This window comes from Orbicella franksi, chromosome 3 (assembly GCF_964199315.1).
Source record: "Orbicella franksi chromosome 3, jaOrbFran1.1, whole genome shotgun sequence".
In the NCBI taxonomy this organism is placed as follows: Eukaryota; Metazoa; Cnidaria; class Anthozoa; order Scleractinia; family Merulinidae; genus Orbicella; species Orbicella franksi.
The window spans coordinates 10,421,031-10,444,000 of NC_138147.1; the positions used below are offsets into that span (position 1 = coordinate 10,421,031).

The 22,970-nt window shown below is 38.8% G+C and overlaps 1 pseudogene; it reads left to right on the forward strand.

The window, feature by feature from the left end:
- The first annotated feature begins 17,085 nt into the window (after positions 1 to 17,085).
- On the forward strand, positions 17,086 to 18,177 carry LOC145480397 (neuropeptide Y receptor type 2-like; annotated as a pseudogene).
- Positions 18,178 to 22,970: the final 4,793 nt, after the last annotated feature.

Sequence of the window (22,970 nt, forward strand, 5' to 3'; positions counted from 1 at the left end):
CTGTACATATTACTTGAGTTGGTCGATCCGCTGAGCAGAAACTGTGCATTTTCTAGTTTTTTGGTAAACGTGGAATCGCTTTGAATTCAGCCAGGGCATTTTTGCAAATGAAGTTGTGTGAAGAAATCTTCCTAGATGGGTACCCGCATTTTTCAAGGTTTGTTTTGCCATGTGGAGCTCATTAATTTGTATTGTTGATCGAAGTGCTCGCCAAATTGGCGACCAATTTTATCACTGAGCGACTATGTTTTTACCATTTTGGAACAGTGCTGGAATTCTGACTGGCTGTCTAGAATAGAGAAACATTGATTTTTTTTTGTTATTCCCGCTGAGAAAAAGCAAAATTTACGAAGGAAGAGGTATAATACCTTGAGATTGTTTACATTTCCCTTTTCGTTCTTATCGTGGTTTAGTTTTAGTTCCCACAATGTTTTTGTTCTATTTGTCAGCTTGTCAGTCTGTGGTTCCGCTTATTGGTCACGACGTTTACTAAAATTTGTCTTTTCCCATGCTATCCTGTCCATGAATGAATAGGCTATTTTACTACTGCGATGCGCATTTAGTTTCAAGATCTTTCACGATATATTCGAGACATCCTCTACAGGTAACTGATTTGTAATTTGTTCTTTTGTACGAGAGGAGATTGTGGGTTTTTTCAGTTTTCGCGAATTGATTTATACAAACATTCTAGCCGAAGTAATAAAGCTCTTATGAAGTATAAAACTGAGGTGGCATGAGACAGTCAACAGTAATTTGATGCACTTGAAGTTAATACATTCGTGCATTCAGTATTTTTTAATATAATGCACGGGGCGTTTCGGACTCCAGTATGGAAAATGAAGCATCAGTTTATTATAAACTTCATAAGTTCATGTATTTTCCAATACTGAACGCGTCACTGAGTTAGCAAGCTCTTTTACTTCTCTTGGAGATAATCGTTGCTAACATCCCTGTAGTCACAATCTGGATATAATTATATGATTATTCCAACGATACTGCTCTTGTTTCCCACTAAAGACATAAAGTATGAGAGAAATATATTGAGGGAGACATAATTTTTTCCGTCATTGTTGTGCCAAAGTTATTGGCTATTCCGTTCAGCATCTATATCCAGTGGAACACTTTAATTCAGCCGCTCTAAGCTTTAAAGATGGCTAGGACTTCTGAGAGGTTTTCTCGATATATTCAAATCAAAACAAAAACTCATGAAAATAAGCATTTTAATAACTCTTCCTTTCGGACTCCGTTATGATATTCAAGTTTGACTAGAAAGCAAGTCATGATATCACCTGAAACATCGCCGTGATGGAAAGAATTTATCAGGACTTATATAGCACGAAATATAAATAAGATAGTATTTCTTGAAGAGAGTGGTAATCAAAACAAAATCTAGTCAAACGCAAGTATTGTGGTTGTATTGCCGTAAATTGAATTTCCTTTTGTTGTTCATCTGCGCCAAACCACAGAGAACCTCAAGTTTATCCTCGGCGCATTTCATGTATGTAATCAATGGAGATGTTGCCAAATTGATTGTTTTTCATCAAGACGTCGAATGAAGTTGGCATTTACACCAAATTCTGCTTTTCCCCATCACTTGATTTCTCCGGCAATGGTTTTGTTGTTCAAAAATGAAGCAGAAATCAGACTCCGCCTTCCGAAAAATACATAACCACTATTTATTTCATTCAAATGGGCCAAACGCAAAAGCAGATCTGTTCAAGTTCAACAAATATTATTGCTGCTAAGTTATAAAACAAAAAATATATCATCATACATGCATTAAGCAAAGTATTGCTTAGTTTGCGTGTAAATGTTATTAGTCCACTACTGCAATAAAATGTTATCGAGACTCACGACTGATTATCTAAAGTTCGACAACAAGCTGAAGGAGATAAATGATTTGAATTTTACACGCGTTACGATAAATGTTTTCATTCTATTAAGTTTTAATTTTTTTGTTTTCATAAAGTGCCCCATCGTTTAGGGAACCGAGCTGGAGTATATTTCTTACGTTCTACCCTCCTTTGTTCATTAAGGGTCATTTTCACATTATTCATGTTATTTTCAACGATTAAAATGATAAAATTTCAGGAACGATTTAAAACAAAGGGGTGAAATACTAAATGAACATTCTACTCGTTATCTTGCAATTTTGTTCCGTGCATTGATAACAATAGACGTCTATAATGTCGAGTGTAATGTAGAATGCTAAGTCTTCTAAACTCCATACTTTCATGTCCGAAGATGCAGCTACATGTATTTTACGGCTGTTGGCCGCTAACCCAAGCTGTAGGTGGATTAACGAAAACTCTATTCTGCCGATCGTTTGCCTATACAGACCTTGCTTTTCTTTCTAGAGCGAATGCCCAGTAGGAATGATCAATTACGGAATCAACGTCAAAACAAAATTGCGTTCAGTGTAATACATGGGATTGACTTAATACTTAGACTTCTTTACGTTTAGATGATTTCTTCGGCTTTATTCTGATATTGGTGATGTACTCGCAGCTTCGGCTCTCCATCTTAAGCTATTCTTCGTAGCCTTACTTCCTTACTGATGTTTTCCGTCTCCCGGCCCCTCTCTTCCCTTCATTTTTGTGTCAGTGCGGTTCTTTGCAAGTTACTTATTCCCAACCTCTTCATTTTTGGTTATGCTAGTTATAGTTAAGCTAATATCGTCGAGATCTGGAAATGCGCGAGATACCTGTAAATTGTTTTATTACGCGGAAAAGCTGCTTTTGATTACTCATGAAAAAATTGCATTGTAGTCAAAATATTGAATCCTTTTATGCGCATTTTGAAGCCATTAGCTTCCTCTGGCTTAAAGCTTCATTAGGGGAGATACATGTGGAGTAGAAAAAGCCAAACCTTGTTGGTGGGTTTAACACATGTGCAGATTACAATTGTTGCATGTGACTGAGTCATTTTCATTGTTTGTCTCAGTAGAGAAAATGGAAGTGTTTAGATGATTCTCTCTGAGGCTTGTCTTTTGCATTACCATGGTCTAAGATGGTCGGAATAACCCTGCAGTGATCATACTTGAGATCATAATGAGACTGATTTCAATCCAAACTTAAATTCTCCCTGTTGATTGTTACTGATGCAATTCTCCAATCTGAGATTACCACAGGCAATGTACAATCAGCAATTCGTTTCAGTTTTATTTTTTACTACATACATTCTATCGTTTCTTTTAGAAAATGTTGATGCTAATAGCTTATAAAGAACGGACCCGAAATGACGATCATTTCGCGGTTTGTGCACTCAAGAGATGTTCAATACCTTTTTTTACTTGATTCTGTCACTGGCTGATTTTTGATATTGATTTTGCATTTGCCAAACACTAAATAACAATGAACCACCCACAACACTAGCTATATACAACATTAGTCTTTGTTCAATTGGCCAATTAGAGTTACTACTTATGCCAAACACGAACATTTGACGCAAATTTCATTTCAAAATATGGATTTTATTTCCTTGTTAGGAATTGCAAATACTGTCCATGGTATAACCTTTTAAATTCTGCCTGGAGCCACAAATCAGGTTCAAGTGTACACGGAATTTCCCTATTTAGAAAGCAAGCTGAAAATTCGGTCCTACGAGGCTCTTGTTAATTATTCAGGTTTTTTATTTCTAACTTTGTCAAGTCCATTTGTCACTTAAAGCATCGTCAGAAATCAGTACCAGTTACAATTCTAAGCTTTAAGAGCAACATGTGCCAGAATGTGCCAAGCAAGTAGTCCATTGTTATTTGTGAGTACGCCTCTCACGTTATGGCTACAATAAACGCCTGGAGTGCGTTTATCGTTAAGAACAAGTAACTAATATTGCTTTCTTAAGCTTCCATCGCTAAACCTCTTTACGGCGTCTTTTCCTAGAGTATAATTAAGATTTCCGGTCAAGATTGGATCTGCGACCATTTCCGTACTCTCAATGGATTCTGATTAAACTTGAAGACCTATTCGCTAAAAGCTTTGCTGGAAATGATGTTATCGTAAGTGGATGAAGAAAGATCTCATGAAGCCTTCACTGCATGTTTTTAAAATTCTATATACAGCCAACCATTTTCTCGATTGTGTACCGTTGTCCGTCAATGCTATTACAGAAACAACTTAATTCGTTTACCCGAGAGCTACGGCAATAATCAGCTGCAATAGTAATAATCTAAATACATCTTATCAGATGGGTTCCGAAATGACAATTCGTTGTTAGCGACCTCGCGTTTTAAGAAGATCAAATAAAACCTCAAAAGTGAATTAGTTCGATTGTAATCAAAAGCGGCGTTATTTTATTGTACAGAAAAGTCAGGCGAGAATTTTTTGCTGCCAATATATTTTAGCATCCATGCTTTTGATAATTACAGAAATACAAGCACATGATCTCTAGTGGTGTTTATCTATTTCCTATTGTGTTCGGTTTCCCTTCTGTTGGCAAAGTTTTGATGTTTTTCTTACCCAAACTATGTTTACTCAGTTGTTAGCACGATAACAGCACTGTTCATTGATTGATACAATATTTCTAGTTTCATAATAAACTATCCATCGTATATAAACTATCCACGCAATGAATTATTTGCCAATAAAACAAGAGATGCGAAGGTGAACTCGGATCTAGCGTTGTGTTGGGCTATGTTTAATTTTTTGCTTGAACGTGTAGCGGGTCTCTGAGGAACCTCTATTGCAAAGTGCGCCCAGAATTGACTGGCGTAGTTTCTTCGATTTAATGAGCCAAAATCAATGGATGGAAATTCTGTGGCTGGGCTTCTTTGGATGGCTTCCATCTGGTCTCGTCTTGTCGACGAATCTAGGGATTTTCTTTGAGGCAAGCTTTATACAATTTAGTCATTTGACTGGTTTCGTGTTTTTTGACTAAATGTGTAACCTTTAAGTCCGTATTGAACATGTTTGTTTAGTGTTCTTAAAGAGTCGGAAATTTGGAAACATAGATTTTAATTTCATGAAATATATTTAGATTGTGCATCTCTAAACAACGTCACTGCGCCAACTTTTTTCGTTGAGTAGATAAGATGCTTTTTTTCTGAAAAGTGTTTTCCTTTTATTGAACGATTTTTTCTTCCTCGTTTAAAATCAAGTGATTTTTTTTTTTTTTAATTTCTTATGACTTGAAGCGATAACAGCGACCTCGGAACTATACATAAATATATTTTAAACATAAATAACTCAGATTTTCTATCCTCTCGGTCTGTTAGATCTAAAGTTGATTTTGCTGCCTCGAAGGAGAAATAACAAAAGGTGCTCTTTGACTTTCTCTTCAGTTCCGTTTTGAAACTAGAATGGAAAGCTGATTAAAAACATGTAAATTACAGCCTTTTATTCTGTTGTGATCAATTTCCTTTGCATGGCAAACTTTACCATTATACTTGGGGGGAAAGCTAAGAATAGCTAAAATGGTACTATACAAAGTAGCTTGTTAATAGGCCCGAACGGAATTCAGAACCATAAGATGACATTATGAATGTTTGCTGCGGATTTCATTTCGTTTACTTAGAAGGTTTCCGGTTATTCTTCCTGCAAGTAATTTACGTATCCATTTATTCACTACGTGGGATGTCTGGTGTGGATTATATGGGAATTGCTTTGATGATATGGATGATAAATAATGGTTCTCGGTGGTAACCAACAGAAGATATTAATCATATTATGGGACTGATATTGTTATATTTAAGTGCGGCTTAAATTTGTGTTATGAATAAATGTAACCAGGAAATAAGCGTCTTGACAAGAGGAAACTGAAGTTAAAGTGCTCTTACTCATAGTTTTTACTTTCTACGAGCTAACTTTGTCAAGTGTTGCATAATGTAATCGTTGCTGTCCTCCTCAAGAGGCAAATTGCCTATGTCCTCTCCAGGCTGCAATACACTGGATTTCTCCCCCTCCCCCCCCCCCCCCCCACAAAACAGAAACAGTCCTTTTTCCGGTAACGTGCATTTTACTCATATTCATGGGAGACGAAAAGATAATATTCATTCATGCTTTGAACAACTGCCTAAAGAGGCAGAAAATTAAATGACATAGAACTTTACCTTTACTTTAATTTACCATTTTCTTCCTTTTTTTCTCCACCTTTGTGTCCACAGAGGCGTGTATACGGTTGGACATTTATTATTTTAAAAGGAGCGGGATGAAATAGATGAAAAAATGTCACTACTTTTGCAGCATTTATTCAAGTCATGTAGGCTAGTTCTGTGCAATTGTGCGTTAAAATGATCGAGAATCTCAGTGCAAGATACCTGGCGTTTATGTGTGATGGACTGCTAAGTACTATCTGCTTTAGAAAGACTGCCGTTACATTAAATTTAAACAGGACCTGCTCCAACCGTTTGTCGGGTGAACAGAAGTTAATCTTCACTTTATTGCATGACTGTCTCTATTAACTTAGTCACCATCATTAGCGACAAATACCATTCAGTTCCACCTTTTCGTAGCTTTTCTAGTCGTGGTGGAATACGATTGAAGAACTCGGTGTCAAAATACTTATGTCCTCCGAAGGACTGTCAAAAAAAAGTCAAATCGCTTGATTTGCTCTGGCGGTTAGTTTATCACAGCAACTCCAGTTAAGTAAATAACTGGTAAAGGGTTTGTATGGAAAGTGGTCAATTAAGGCACAACTGAATGTGTTCGTCATATACGATGTTCTTCTCATACGTAGCTCGGATATCGCCATCATAGCACTAGCATAAGAAAATGAATATATTACAATTGTCCCAAGACACGACCATAGTTGTCCTATTGATGTGGTGACAGCCGTTTCTAAGTTGTAACAATTTGTTTAGAAAATGATCGTTTGAACAAGGAACTGTGTTCGGCATGCAGTCTGTTTGTTGTAGTTGTTGTTGTTGATGATGTTTCTATGAAAGCTAGGTAACTCAAATCATAGTAATTAGTTAACTATGCTCAAATGTTAAGTTCACGATATGACTATGAAAAATATTTGTATGTCAATCGTCCCAAAAGAGGAGGCTAGTATTGAAGCACGTTTGCTCTAAATTTTAACCTTTGTTATAACTGGGTAAAAGTACAATAATTTAAGCGATTGTAAGCGCCAAAGTACTTAATCGTCATCAGGTGATTATCATCCCTACTCGGGTTGTAATGTCTCTGAAAAATTCCAGTTATGACTTTTGTAGTGGCTGGTGCCACAAGAGTTTAATCCGAACTCGTTACGGTGGGACTGCGTTAGAAAGCCTACAATAGCTAAGAGCAGTTTATTTCGGGTATTAAGCTCGTGCATTTGAATATTACAACTCGTCATGAAGGGTCGGCACCTGCAACATTTGATAGCAAATCAACTGTCGATAAAGAAGAGTAGACGTTGAATGTTTGGAAAAGAGATCAGTTATGTAACATGTGAAACGCCATTTTGTGTTTGGGAAGGATAACAGGCTCTCTTGAATCACAAGCAATAAAACAGGGAAGAAGCTTTGTTTTAGCCGCAAGCAATTTTAAGTTCGTATATATAGCGTAATTAATCAGTGTCTACCAACTAATGTATTTCACTCGTTAAAGGATCTGTAGCTAGTACAGAAATAAATGGGCCATCTTTATCAAAGCTCTGCTTCGTTTGACATTTTTCTTAGAGAACCGGTGGCATTATTTAGAGCGATTGCCATTGGTTTCAAAGTACTCTGTGTGTTTGAAAAAAGACAATTCTGCGGTCATTTTTGAAAAAAAAAAACTGTTCTCAGAAACTTGAAAACAAACTTTGGCTTTTTCACTTGTTTTGATTAGTAAAACAGTCAGTCATATGTCGGTAGGTATCACATAGTGTTTGAGACCCTGATGTAACGCTTAAGATTTTAGAGAACCTCTTAATTGACATAAGAATGTTTACAAGTCTTCTCGAAAATAAGTGTCTCACCAAGCACCTACAAGCACGAAAACCCCTTAAAGATGAGAGCAGGTACGACAGAACTTTCACCGATCCGTTTTAGAATGATAGGTAATGCTGCATTCCACGTATCTATGCAGACAAGACAGAAAAGGTGTTGTTTCCAAAAAGAATAGCTATTCGTTTCTGAGCGAGTGGATTGGAGTGCTATATAAACTGGTGCTATAGATTTAAAGTGAAATCCTAGATTTATTTAGTCTTCCGGACTTAATGGGATCTTTTTCCTTCTATTGGCTGGATTATTAAGCCAAAACGTATTGACTCTTGGGTATTTTTCTCGCTCTCCAAGTCACACATTTCGTTTACGCGGTAGTTGTTTTGGCCTTAATACCGGGAAGCATTTCTCAACTATTAATTTTAGGTCCAATATCGTACTCTGTCTCTTACTTGACTTAATTACTTGTTATTTGCTAATCCAAATCCTCTTGTCTTTTCATTCAAATGACCAGGTAGCATATTTTTGTTTTAATGGCGTTAAGAGGGTGACCGTAATTAGATGTCAACAAACGTATTCCCACCAGTTCCCAGGACAATGGCTTGCTATTACGGTTTTTGATTGGGGATTTAACACGTTATGAGGGTTTTCATTAACACCTCTTGAAAAACAAAAGCCATGCATTTACAAGAGTCAAGGGGTAATTAAAACGTGGCAAAGGTGTTAAGATGTAGCTTTTTAAAAAAGGGCAGTGTTTTAGTGCACAAAGCAAAATTTGCGAATGAATGTCTTGAGCCAATGTATGCATTCTCGTGTAGCGTGGATTTCACTAGCAACCACCGGGACACTAAGTCGTAAGAGGCTAAAATGGATTATAGGATAATAAGGTTTTTATTCTGTTTATTTTAGTTATAAGATATTATTTTTTCGTAGTGTACAAGAAAGTCACTAATAAAATACAATCAGATACACACATACACCAATTTTTGTCCAAAATTCGCGTTTCAGACTGTTCATTTGAACTGTCACGTACTTCCATTTGTTAGAAAGCATCAAGACACCTGTCTAGTCTAACATAACAAGCGTTATTGTTATAAGTGACTTCAACCTTGACAACCTGTGGGAGAAATCGTAGCCTTTTGTCAAAGGATTAAGTCCTTCACTTCAATCCAGCTCACCTGTTTTGCAGTTGTTAGCCGGTGTACAGTGCTACAACTCCCAAACTCCACACATCTTGTTATGAACAAACAAACATTTTGGACCGTCTCTAAAGACGTTCGCTGCATGTTTTCAGCAAAATACAAACACCAATAAGCCCATTTTCCCTGGGACTAATTACCGTCAACTAAGTTAGTCCCCATGACAAAGTGGTAAATTAACACAGCAGTGATAATGAAGATGAAAAATCACTCTAAAACATCGGCTGCAGCATTCCCTTTTTATAAAAAAAGCTTTCCAATAGAAAGAAAGTTTGCTGTAAAAACGTGTGTTAGTTTTTTCCGTTCAATGCTTCTACGCTATTTAAATAACTTTGGGTATATACAGAGAGGCATAAGTTGCAAAAATATTCAAAACGCGTGCATTTATTACAACAAGGAAACTTGCAAGACTTGTAACAAGCAAAGTTCTTTTTTTTACCCTATTGCGACAATTCAGGCGTTTTGGAAAAAGTATTTATCTGTTAGTTCTTACGACTAAAGTTGAAGGTGTCGGTGCCATGCACGTTAATTAATTAAAATAAAAATAACGAGAGTTGATAGGGAAAATCCAGTATCGGCAAAGTTACGAGTATAACAAATAACAAAAGTATGTCTTGGCACGGACCAAATTTAATATAGCTAGTCTTCACTGTCTAATACCGTTACTACACATGAACGGTGGTTCACCTCGTTTCATTTCCTTGATTCCGTTTGTAGGATCAGAGATGGGCGAGGGATTCTGGAGGGAAAGGAATCGTCCTCTGGAGCAACTTGACGGAGACTGACTAAGTGATGGTGAGAGTTCGCTAATTAGTTTATTGCTTTTCATTTCCGTTGGTTCTGGCTTTCCCAAAGCGTGCGTCGACCAGAGCTCCGGAGCGTTAAAGAGAACTAAACTTTCAACGACTATCATTGGAACGCGGCCAAACGAGGTTTAGAATACACGACAGACAGCAAAAATTAGTCATCGGGGGAGCCAAAGGTGTCTTGAACTCTCATTGAAACTTGGTTTCAAAATGAGAGCTTAACAGTATTTTAGCGACCAATCTCAGTGAACTCTCGTCTACTGTGATTCTGGTTTGGCCAGGGCCTTTAGGAAACAGTAAAAGAGGCCGAAGTCATTTTTCAGATATACAAACACAAAAACATTTTCACTTTCTAAAACGAGAACAGCGCATAGGGAAGCACGAGATGTAGTGCTTAAACAGTGAATAAACAGTAAATTAAGTAAATTAAATTAAGTGCTTAAACAATGCTCGAGGAAGATGTTGACGATTCACTTTATAAAATACGAGTGTAATGCCCGCACTCAAACTCGCTGCGTAAGCGGCGCGCGTTATAACCCGATGAAACACGTGCGCGCGCGGAAGCCGAGTACTTTGTTGAGATATATTACGAACTCGGAGTTCTCTATTGCAGCGCGCGCAATTCCTAGACACAGCCCCGGTACTGCCCCGCTCATGGAATCCGATATAAAAACATAATGCGAACTGTCGTGTTTATGTCACGTTAGAGATGACGCGAGGCGGTATGCGAAAAAGCCTCCCCGCCCCGCTTTTGATAACTTCTAACCAAATCAAGCTCTGTATAAAGATGGCTTGGTTCATACACCCTGGCCCCGAGCCAAATATTCTCGTTCGGCCCTCCAGCTCAGTAAACAAATACGTTCATGATAAATACGCTTATAATTACGAAGGCGGAGGTAGTTCGCTAAGCTGCTTTATAGAATTTGAAATTATTGCGCACGCTCAAAATCTTGTCTTGAAGTGCGTGAATGTTAACGAACTAGCTTACGCGCCCAATCACATTGCTTAGTTATATAAACGCGCTGGAGTTTCTAAGAACACGAAGGACGTGCTAAGAGAATAACTTTGCACAGCCGTGTGCTTGTACTTTCGATTGTTTTTAAAAATCCACCAGTTAAGTGCTCAAATAACTTTTCACTGCACGAGAAGCAACTTCGATTCATAACTCGAGCGTTCTTAAAAGTGCAGTAGTCCTTTCATGTCGCAACAATGCAGAAAGAGAAAGATTTCTAAAAGTGTTCCAGACGTCACGCGCGCTCCAACTGGAGACGTGAACGACCGACTAATCTCGTGTATGACCTAGGGGGTGTCGTGCTATATGGCGCGATATAATCAACGTTAATCAACGATCGATCATTATTGATTAAGGATCATCAACTCCACCAATCGTATCGCAATTGATGCCTCTGCCAGTCGCGGCGCGAGTAATGTCTCTAAAATTTAGTTGAATATAGTTAAAGCACGGAAGTAAATTGTTGAGGCCTCGCGCATTTTGGAGCCTCATTTCAATAAATATGGCGGTCACGCCACGCGCGTGGCTCGCCAAGTAGCAAGGCACGCGGATTAATGTCGCGATCAGGGCGGAAAAAGGCCGGGACATATAAGCGCCCTGTCGCGATTGTGAGTGCGAGCGATTTCCTGTATAAGCACCTGAGAAGTGTAGACTTCTCTGGTGTCCTTCAAAATGTCCACACACTTAAATAACGTGTCAATGCACTCAGGTGCGTTTACTTTTTTACGTTATAATGAACTCCAAATGATCAATTGCAGGGCCCGCAATTCCTTGCAGATTTTCAAACAAGGAAATTCAACGCGCCTGACTTCATTGTTGACTTTTAAAAATACGCAAGCTGAAATTATTTAGGCGTGCGGGTCAGCCAGGTTTATCCTCCTTCGTCTCTTCGACTTTTCTCAAGACTTTCCTTGAGAAGTGCCCCTTTCACTCAACAATACACAAGAGGTGATTAGAAAGTTTTTCTTCATTTTTAGAATTTTTTTTTTTTTTTTTTGTCTTTTTCTCTCTTGTCATAGGCTGGATTCGTTCTTGGTATTACAGAACTCAGCTCCACAGCCATGAATAGGCGCCGGCCTGCTGGAATTCGTAATAATGTTATGTTTCCTTTGATAAAATGCCATGTCTCTAGCGAGAGCATGCCCACAACATGGTACTAATTTTATTAACTACTATTATTATTTTTCACATATGCCGAAGACACTGAACAAATAGTAAAATTTGGAGTTACGCTGGTAATTTTAAATGCATTAGTTAGAGCATATAAATGTTGAGAACTTATTAGTGTTATCGATAAGATAGCCAAGCGTAAGTTTGCCTTGGTATCTCGACAAACGTAGGATATCTAAAGAATGGCTTTAGGGTCTTATGCCATTATGGCGATACGTTGCGAGAACTAAAACATGGCATTAAGCGGATAATTTGTGAGAAAGAGTAATGAGAGTATTACCTTACTTCGCGATAACTTGTTGTCGGGTAAGTGGAGGCCTAATGGTCACTGCGCTGGATTTCGTCCTCGCTTTCCACTGGACCAAACATTCCGCTTTGAATCTCCCGAAATTGCCACTACAAGGGCGAAACATTTTGCGGAATTTCCGTCAAAGAGGACAACCTCGCGAGATTTGCCCAAATTTGAAACAATTTCCTACCGGGAATTTCCGTTCTATTTGACTTTTTCAACCCGGAATTTTCGTTCTAATAGTTAGCATTTCGAAAGTTCAACTAATTTCGGGTTTTCCGGAAACTTTCCCCCGTTCCAAAAGTTCCAGAATTTTTTGGCTCAATGAAAAGCGCTCCTTATCAACCGGTCCAGGCTCGAGCCCTGACCAGGATTATTATATTGTGTTCTTTATTCTGACGGTGCCTCTCTCTACCGTACCCTGATGTCTAAATGGGTTCCAGCGAATGTAATGCTGGAGGCCTCCTTCCGGTTGATTAGCAGGGAGGAGAAGGTCTATTCCTAGTCGCTCTTTGCTGCGGAAGCCAGAGATAAGCGTTAGTCAAATGAGCCACTGGGTTCGAAAGTAGCCAGTACCTTTACTTATCACAATTACCTCATTAGCCTTCTTTCCTTAAAACAGAAAGGTGGAAGTAAAAGAAAACAATGTAAGCCGGGACAGTGACCAGTCTAACAACGGTAACAGGGCAATCTGATTGGTTTTGATTTTAGTTATTGACCCTGTAAACTAACTTACTCGTGACTGTGTAATAAGTAGAAATATTGACCTTGTTGATTATTTTTACTTTAGCAAGGTGTACAAGAACAAACAATAACGATTTTAGTTAGTACGTCTATGCTTGGTTAGTGACAATCATTCTTGAGATTATTAAACCTTCCAATGATTTAACGCCCGCTGTGATGCACTACTCCGGGCTGCATTTTTCCGTCATTTCCATGATGGAGGTTAATGTCCGGCAGCGGCTGGTACTAATATTAGCAAAGGCAATATAATAAACTTATCAGATGTCATTAGCTTGAGATATCGCCCTCGGTTTTCTCTGTTCCAGAACGACCTCAGGCGATTGTCTCGCAGTGCAGCCCTCGAAGTAAATACCATTACAACATAGCCGCCGATTCCTGACAATTTTCTTTGTAGACATCTGCTAATATTGTTTTTAAGTATTATTGTGTAGTGGCGTTTCTTAATTTAGGTGTTTGGTGATTCTAGTCAGGGTTGAACAATTGTTTTTCTGAACTACAAGTTTATATCACGCTGCGAATTTAGTCACCTTGACCGTGCTTGCCATAGGACCGATACAGGTGGGCATCGCCATGACCAATTGAGATTTTGAGACAACGTCCTTTGTTTAACTCAAGTATCGAGACCACCACCAAGATATGCTTTGTCTAGTTCAGTAGTGTAACGTAGCCAAAAGACTGGACTCAGCTGTTATCAGCATTGTGAATCACTTCTTTCTGTTTTGTACCCTGGCGCGAAATAAGTTTGAGGTTGTCGCTCTAGGCGTATATACCGCGTACTTTGATGAACAATCCTAAGCAAAGAACGTGGATAGGCAAGGAACTCCTTCCGTTAACCACAACTTCTAAAGAATGTCTTCCAGTTCAACTTTGCCGTCGATCACCTTTCTTCAGCGCAAAACCTCTTGCATTGCTTGCAGTTAGAACAGTTGGCACATAGCAATAAAAGAGTTGTAATCATTTAAGAGTAATAGGAGTTTTTATGTCTCCTTTCCCAGATGCAATTAAATACAACTTAATGAAAAAACTATAGTCAATTATTTGGTCAACAGCCGAGCTTTGTTTGCAAAGAGCGCCCCCCAAAAATGTAATCCAGATCCAGTGTTGGGATAAATTTTGGCCACACGAGGTGGCCGCTTTATTGATTAAATTATACATAGTCAAATAAAACTAATTAGGAACGATTATTTCGTTCGTAAAGCTCTAGCAAAGGTGAGGGCACGAGAAAAACGGCAGGCCCACAATGAAATACCCAATACAAAGAAATAAAAAATATACGAGGTGGAGGAAGGGAGGAGGAGGGTTGAACTCGCAGAGTGTTAGGTCTGGAGACAAAGAGGACGAACTCGAGGAACACACATCATCTTATAGGTCTCAATGGAAACGAGGCTATGTACTTTTCCGTCTCAACTCGTGACTATTGCCAAATAATCAATCTATTGTTAGTTAGGTCATCAGATAGTCTCGTGACTATTACTCAATCCTTTTGTTACGTTGCACAAATTACACTCCATCCCCCTCCGGTTGAACCCTGCTCACTGCCATTCCTCCCTAGCTTACCTTAGTTGTTAAACTGTGATAGTTACATTTAATAATTAATAAAAGTGGGTAGGAGTCATAAACACTTTTATTTGGCGGCAAATAAATTCATTTTTTAAGATTGTTATCCAAAAAATGTGCATCGACACAACACTCTCTTATTCTAATACGCTGTACAGCAAGGTCACAATAAGCCAACTAAGGAGAATAATAGAAGGAGTGGAGCTGAGACTAGCGAGTTTTTTGTTGTTAATTTTTTTAAAACAGCTTTTTTTTAATAAGTACTTGTGAGCAGCATCAGGAACAGATCTTGTCAACTTGCCTTATTTTCTCCGACTGGTTAACGTTAAATCCGTGAGCCCCAAACTTAAATAATGCACTTTTCTTATATCCTGCACGAAATGTTCTGTGGGTATTTCAGGTAGGTAGGTATTTTTTTGCTGTTCACACCTTTGTACGAATGTGATTTGTACTCTATAGATTAGCCATCTTGTTCAAACTCCCTGGCGAAGTCTGTGCTCTCAGACGAGACCGGTCGAAGAAAATAAAGCAAGTTGACAAGATCTGTTGCTGTGTGCTGCTCGTTAATACTTATTTAAAAAAAGAATTAAAAAGTGTTGTAAATGCGAGCTCGATACGTTAAGGTTGTAAGTCGTTTAATGTCCATTGTAAAATATAAACCGAACAAACAAATCGGTGCTTCGAGTTCTATGCCTCTAAAAAATCGAGACCGACTACGAGGCTGCAGCTTTGTGAAAAAGCGGGACTACGAGACCCACATAACTGCTTTGAAAAAGGCACTACATACGAGACCCATGAAATTTGACGAGAATTTTGCGAGACCCATGGTTTTTCAAAGACCATTCGCCACCCCTAATACAAATCAGTTTTCTTTCCTGTTTTGATAACCACGCCTTTGGTGACTCGCCGCGATTGTCTGTCTGATGCGCTGCCAAAAATGATCGGTAAACAAAATGGACAAAAGTAACGCTGAAGTTCATAGTCTATGTGCAAAGTTTAAGTATTTTCAATTGGCTTATTCCTATAATTTGTGTCAAAATTGTTTGGACCTACAGTACCATGAGATCCACGAAGATCAAAAACATCAGAGGTCAAGAAATGGAAAAAAAGACCAGAAAATGGTGGCACGTCTGCCACGATTTGATGATCTTTTTTAACACTCTATTTACTATTTACTTTGAATGAATGCTATCTACTTCAGAGAACGTTCAAGGTAATCTAATTGGTAAATCACGCATCACGTGCTTGTAAAATAGCAAATCACGCATCACGTTATGATGTCCTGTCCCGCGACTAATTTGGTCTCGATCACTCATCACGCTGCTAATTTTGGGGCGATCACGTGTCAAACAAAAAACCCTTTGCCACCCTCCTTGAACTGGAAGAAACCCCAATAGAAGGTCAGCAACTATAGCAAAAAGATAAGAAAAGGCGAAAAAAAAATCAAAAAACCGAAAAGCCTAAAGAAGTAGATCACTTTCGTCGTAGATCACATACGTCGGCCTTTGTGTCAAGATTTGGGGTTAAAAGCGCCATTGCATACATAAAAAAAATTAATATTTTTTTGAAAGAAAAAAAACTGACATTTCAGATGACGTACGTTTTACCAAGATCTGAGTTACCATGGTAATGTTAGGACGTCATACCAATGATTTTTAACATGGTTTTTCTAAACGATGGCAAAATTTAAAATAAAATTATGACAGCGTTTTCCAGAAAATTGCGGGTGAAGTTTCAAAACTTCACAACAAGCTAGTCAAATGAAATATATATATAATGGCGCTTTTACGCCCAGTTCTCGGCACAAAGGCCGACGTGTCAAAACTAAGAATTCATTTTCGCTTTTTAGGTCGCCGTTCTATGTTAAATTGAAATTAGCAGCCAAATATCTCTGAAAGGAAAAAAAATATACTTAACGACAAGCTTCTGTGCAATTTTTTGAACAAGCAAAACACCGGATTTAATGTGTGAACGTTCCATTGTACTGGTCAATATCGCAAGGACCGGAAGGCTCAGGAAACCAATTAAAAACTAATGGTAACGAGATAAGAGGACGGTCTTTCTTCGATCCCGTTTCCCTTCCGAATGCAGTAATCAAATGATCAATTTCTCTCGCAGTCATAGCACCTGGACCCGATAAGGAGAACCTTTTGTAAAGATCAATTCATGTCTTCTGGTGGGGCAAGCTAAAACGTAATGCAGCGTCATTTGCATTTTATTTTCATTTTATTTGAACCAAATGTTCCGGCTAAATGGGAAACATGTCCCTGTTTTAAGTTCATCAAACGCGACTTGTGTCCATCAAATTTAAAAAGCATTTCACAGTTCCGTCACTGTTTCTTTTTATACAGACATACCAGAAAACAACATCATGGCTGTTTACGTGCACTGTGGGGGAGGCCAACTGATAAACAAACAACCTGATTGGTGCTTAGTATGATAATTGATCTCATTTCCTGGACATGACTGCAGTCGTCCTCAACTTTAAATGCTATAAATCCAGTGGAATAGGGCTCCAGTATCTAGCATGTATAATCGATTTGGATAAGCCTTTCAGCACTGAGTGTCAGGGTGGAAGAATGCCTAACTCTACAAATGTGAATTTTTCTACCATTATGGAGGAAAGTTATCCTTCGACACCAGCGCCCGCACCAGTGCCAAGAAGTCTCGCCATTGCAGTCCTCGTGATTTTGTCGATCTTGATTTTGGCGGGAGCTTCTGGAAACGCCTTCGTCTGTGATCTGCTTCGAAGACGCCGTGACCTTCGCAAAGTGCCTCACTATCTGCTCGCCAACCTTTCTTCGACTGGGCTCCTGACATCCTTCTTTGCTATGCCGTCCCTGTTAATAGCAACCGTTGTCAATTACCTTTAGGCTGGCCACTTTCCAGTCACTCAGACACTGTGTAAACTTGGCTTTCCTCTTTCTGTCGGCTGCGTAGCGCTAAATGCGTTGACTATAACTCTTATGACAATAGATCGCCACGATTGCGTTGTCCGCCCATTCCGTCGTCGGTTATCAACGCGGAATGTTAAGAAAATTCTGCCACTTACTTGGCTTGTGGCCTACATAATTACTGCTGTACTACTCGTACTGTTGAGAAAATATACCTCTGTTTGCTATACATGGTTTCCTTATAAGCAGTCCAAGTTTTCTCAAACGGAACAAGGTAATGTTATCCAAATTTACCTAGCGACAATTGCACAGCTAGATACGCTAGTAATAGTGCTAGTGATAATTACTTTCTTTCGTGTCGTAAAAACGGTGCGCTCGCTAGCTATTCCAAAATCGACAAATTTAACCATCCAACAACGCCAGGAAAAACAACTTACACGGCTGACGTATGGACTCAGTGGAACTTATATTTTATTCAGGTTACCATTGATCGTTTGCCACATTGTGATAAGGGCGGTAGAGTTTCAAGGGAAGGCCTTGAATACCGTGTTTCTGCTGATAACTGCAATGGTGTATTCCACTTTCGTTTTAAATCCAGTTCTTTATTTCAAAATGCTCAGGGCTAGGCAGCCAAACCATGTTGGCCCAGTCGTAACATAAGCTCTCCAGGCACAACTGAGAGTAGAGAACTTTCGATTCCACGAAATACCCAGAGAACAAGATCAAATCGTGAGGTAGTACACCGTGAACGTCCTCATGTTTGAAATCAATGATGTACAATACAGTACCGATTTGTATTTCGAGCGTACATTTGGTTTACCTTTTGTATCTCGGTTTACTCAGATTTTTTTTCGATTTCATTTCCAAGACATCATCCGAAATTTATATCATTTTTGCCATCAGTTGGATTTTAATAAATAGAACGTGTAAATAAGCCAAAAATAAAAGAAAATATAGTGTTTAATCTCTCAGCGAGCTCTTGTGTGGCCTCTTTATCCTCCCCTCTTCACTCCTCTTTGTTTATACCTTTTTCTCTTCACCCCATCTCCCTTAATTCAACTGTGTTTGATGCCTCATCCAGTGTTTACTTGCAATCCCCTTTCTCTATCTCTCCTTCGTCCTGGCCTCCACTCCTTCTAAGCAAAAGCAACTAAAACTATACCAAAAACAACAACGACTTTATTTACTTGATATGTTTCGATACAATAATGGTAATTCTTTAGCCGAGTCCAGCTCTTTCAATATATAATCCTTTTCTCCTTTCCGTTAACTTCTTTCGCGGGATCCTCTGCGTCAGGCGGTATCAGAAAAGGGTGTGCCCTGATAATGAAAGTAAATTGCCTCAATTTAAAACTGACGGACCCAAAATCAATGTTTTGTAAATACATTACCGAGCCAGCTTGTTCACTGGGGAGAAACGTCGGGTTTTTTATGGAAGGTATAGGAACTTAACTGCAGGCGAGTTCCACGAACTTGAAACAACAAGAACGCCACAAAAATACTCCCCGATACTGACTGAACACTGAGCTAGTTTTATAATGTATAGCTATTAATAAAATTATGTAATGGCGCTTTCAAGCTCTATTCTCGGCAAAACCTCTGATACGACAAAGCTATGAATTTATTTTAGCTTTTCAGGTCGGTGTCCTGAAATTGGCCGCCGACCATGATGGAAAAACATTTCTTCTGAACGGCAAGCTTTTAATTTTGTGAAATCCTCTGAACAAGCAAAACACCGAATTTTATTCCTGAGCGTTCCATTGTGCTGGTCTACATCGCAAGGTCGGAGCCGCTTAGCGAAATAATTTAAAAACGAATGGTAAAGAGATAAGAAAACGGTTTTTCTTAAATCCCGTTTTCCTTGCGAAAAAAAATTACTGATTCAAATGATCGATTATTATCGCAGCACCTGGGCCTTCCATTTAACCGAACATTTTGAAAGGATCAATTCATTTTGAAAATGTTCCGGTGGGGCAAGCTAAAGCATAATGCAGTGTCATTTGCATTTAATCTGCACCAAATATTTGAGGTAAATTAACAACGTACTTTGTTTGCGAGTTGTCTACATCAAGCTTTAAGGACTGTGCTTACTTTTGTTAGTGCGCACACGTTCTGCGCATCACGCAAGGCATGGCTTAAGCGCCACACGCGCGCTGGGTTGACATGACGCAATTAACTACGCTACCAAGTACACTACTAAATTGAAAGCAAAATTTTCCTGCTGTGACCAAATCAAGTTTAATGAACCTGTACTTAAACCAGGAACACCAGAACAGCAGCATATCGCTAACCACTAGCTGTTAACGTCTTCCAGCTGAAAAACTAGCTGTATCTGTCGAAAATTATACTGAAATCCAACTGTAAGCATGTACCTGCAGATGGCGTAGTGCGCGCGCAAAACAATTGCGAGATACGCAAGTGTTTTACTTACTGGGGAGGTGACAGGAAAAAATGTAACAGGCACCGTAAAAAGTTTAAAAAAGGATCAATGACTTTAAAAAACGGGTGGTTACCCCTATATTTTATGTTATGAAATGGAAGTGGCAAGTCTATTCAGCAGGTGATTAGTTTCTGGTTGTGAGCGAAAGATATTTAGCCTGTATTTTAGCTGAAACAGAGGAAGGCTGTCAGAGACGCTAAAAGTGCTGTTGCAACGATTTTGTTATTAAAATCATGCCAAAAATGGTTTTTATATTACCATTTACCATGTAGTTTTCAGATCTTTATAAATGTGTTTGCTTTTCTGTATGTAAAGGCGAATTCTAAAGAAAGCTGTGAAGAAATATCCTCTCCCTCTATTTTCAGAAAAATGCTGATGTCAGCATTTTTGTTGAGATTCAAGGCTAATTATCTCGAAAAAATGCGTGGCTACCCTCTTTTATCTTTATGGATTCCGATAGCCCTTGCAAAGATCTACTTTTTCCGCAAGGTCCTAACCTGGCGCAAAAACCTTTGTATTTAGTAGGCACCGTCCTTAAAACATATATCAGTTTCGTTACTGTCTCTCTTTAAACAGGAATACGAGAAAACAAAATCATGGCTATTCACGTGCACGGCGGAGGAATCCAATAAACCAACAACCTGATTGTTGTATACCATGACAAATAACTTCACTTCTTGCCCATTAAGGAAGTCATTCTAAATTGTTTGGGATATATTCAATACTCTTAAAATGACTGTTTAACAGATGAGTAATGATTTCAATAAAGCTGCATGGCTATTTTTTTCGTAAAGCGAACGCAACAAAATAAATTTCGTGTTTAGACCGCGCACCTAAATGAAGGAAAATTTTGCTTTTCGTCTTTTATACATGGAGATAAATTTACTACACCAGCTATAATCCTGCCTTAAACGTCACCTTGCACTTGAATTAAATTTTACAACCACTTTAGATTGCATTGTTGTCTCAAATTGTTTGCAGTATAAATATTGCTCTCTTTCAGACTTCCATATCTCAACGCCTTCCCATAGATATCTTGAGGGCCAGGGATGAAGCTAAATATTTTAAATTTGAATTGTTTCGTGCGGCTGAAAATATGGGCAAAATGTAGCGTTTTAGTTCGATCAATTTAAAATCAAATTTATGGCCATTTCATGAACATCCACTAAAACACAAAAGCTATTTCTCTGTCTTGACTTAACTTAAAATCAATAAGAAATATCTAGCATCGATTGTTTTAAAGTGTAAGGAATGGGATCAGTGTTTTTTGGGTGGCTAAATGTCCTGAGTGTTTTCAAATAAAATCAATCTGCAATCTGTAGTCTGTACAACAGTTGTTCAGCTCAATGTAGCTCAATGTTTGTGCTAAACTGGCGTTTGTTTCCAACCAGGGATCACCCGAGCATTTTCTGCGAAGACTGCGATTTTGCTCTTTAAGACAACGATTTAAGTCTAGAACTGTTGGATTGACCTGGAATAAAGGCTTCTCAAACTCGTAATTGTCTCGTAAGCCGTCAGCCACTCTTAACCATCTAGCTGTTTAATCGTAAAGTTCTACACGTATGTAAACAGTACTCCAGCACACGTCGAAAAAATATTGAAGTCCCCAAACATTTATGGCCTTTTTGAGAACTTTATTGATTGCTCTCACTACCCATGTTAGAATAATGTGTATTGGTTTTGCCTATTGCAGATATTTGCCATCAGTTAAAGGCTATTCACGACACTACAAAACATACCACTCACTTACGATGAAGCCACGGACAGATATCAAATTGCCCAGTTGAAATGAATATCTGTGCTTTTAGACTGATAGTTGTACAACATGATCCAGTGGATTTCATTTTCACATGGCCTTTCTTGTTGTAGAAGTACTAAACTAAAGTTGGCTAATTGAATATGCATAGATTAGTGTCAAATGGCCACTTTTGCAGGGGGTCCCCCTAACTTGATAAGAATAAAATATTCACTCACCAAACCTAAGATTTGCGCCAAGTTTGAGCAAAATCGGTGACTTGAGCTGTATCACCCCCTGCCTGGTTTTCTCATGGACACACTCTTAACAGTCTTAATAAATTATAATTTAGAAGTTGATCTTTTAACTTAAATGAGAGAGACTGTGTGATTAGAAGGTCCGAGTCAGTCAGTCGATAATATTAAATAAAAACTAAACCAGAAAGGGCCGATGGAATATGAGGCAAGCTTTAAAATGAAGTCACAATATTAATAGTGCTTTAAAAGTAAATAATGCTTTCGAGTCATTCCCGATGCTTTCAAATGATAGCGGACTCCACCGACGCCAATAATCTGGAACAAAACACACGCGAAGAAAGACTTGCGCACGAAAAAAATGTGAGCGGACAAAACCGGGGAATGCCGATAAATCAAGTAATCCCGCAATGATGAACGAATTACACAACATGAACCTTCCTCTGCTTCTCCCCCTGAACCAAGTTCAGATCCACGAACTGAACTTAAAGATACCAAAGTGCCTACGAATGGATGTTGAACGCGGCGAGCAGACGTAAATGTCTTGTTAATCAACCTCTCCTTGCTTCTCTTAAAATAAGGACAGCAACAACTTTGTGTGGCTGAAAATGGGGAAGTTAATATTTTAGCCCCATGAACCCCTGGAGTGTCAAGAAAACAAAACCTACAGCCCAAGGAGATGTAGACAGTGGATGGAGAGAAGGGAGTAGGCCTTCACTCAGGGCCACTGTAAACATTCCATGGTAGAGAGGAGGGAGTGGGCCTCCTCTCTGACTGGAGGGAGTGGGCCTCCACTAACCTAACTCCAGGGGGTAAAATTGGAGGGAGTTGGCGTCCGAAAATCGAGTCTATGGGGGCAAGAGTGTGACGAGAGGAGCACTTCATCCCCATTCCTGTGTTTATTTGACCAACCTTAACAGAACGTGCAAAGAACGGTAACAATATAAAAAAGTATAAATTGTGAATTACGATCTCAAGTATGTATTACTGGACTGGCAGACTGTTCTAATCGACATAAACAAAC